Source organism: Salvia hispanica, chromosome 4 (assembly GCF_023119035.1).
Source record: "Salvia hispanica cultivar TCC Black 2014 chromosome 4, UniMelb_Shisp_WGS_1.0, whole genome shotgun sequence".
NCBI classification, from domain to species: domain Eukaryota; kingdom Viridiplantae; phylum Streptophyta; class Magnoliopsida; order Lamiales; family Lamiaceae; genus Salvia; species Salvia hispanica.
Window position 1 is genome coordinate 24,313,014 of NC_062968.1, and position 701 is coordinate 24,313,714.

Genomic DNA, 701 nt, shown 5'->3' on the forward strand with positions numbered 1-701 from the left:
CGATATTCTATTACTACTCGAACATAACGAAAACGTAAATTATATGAATAAAACTAAAACAAATAATATCATCCGAAAACTAAAAGCAATAGGAATGAAATTAAACGAAATAAAAAAAATTCAAAATTCAACTAATTCTCAAAACCTTGCCGGAGCCATCCAGAAGAAAATCCGCCACCACCTTCACCGGCCTCGCATCCCTACAATAACTACAACGGTACTTGTCACTCCCACTAATGTTGTTACAATGACGACAATATTCCTTGTATATAAAGTTGGTGTTCATCTCAACCCTCAACTCCACCGTTGACCCTTGGGCAAGCCTCCGCCGCGCGTTGTCCCACGACGGACCATGTGGTACCACCACCGCCTCTCGATGCGTCGTCTTGAAGCCATCGTTGAATCCTGGGACAATGCAGTACCCGATGGGGGAGAAGCTTTGATAGGAGGAGGCATAATACAAAGTAATATTGATGTCGGAAGTGAGAGGATATTCGAATTTGAGGTTTATGACAATGGAGGGATTAGGGTACGAAGAGTTACTGGAACCTTCTCGAATGTGCAGTCGTTGTATATAGATATGTGATACCATGACCTTGGAAACTAAGATGTACATAATTATTCCAATTATCATGGCAGCACAAAGCCACATAATAAACTTCCATTCACATTTCTTATCGGTCATCGACTTGTCACAACTA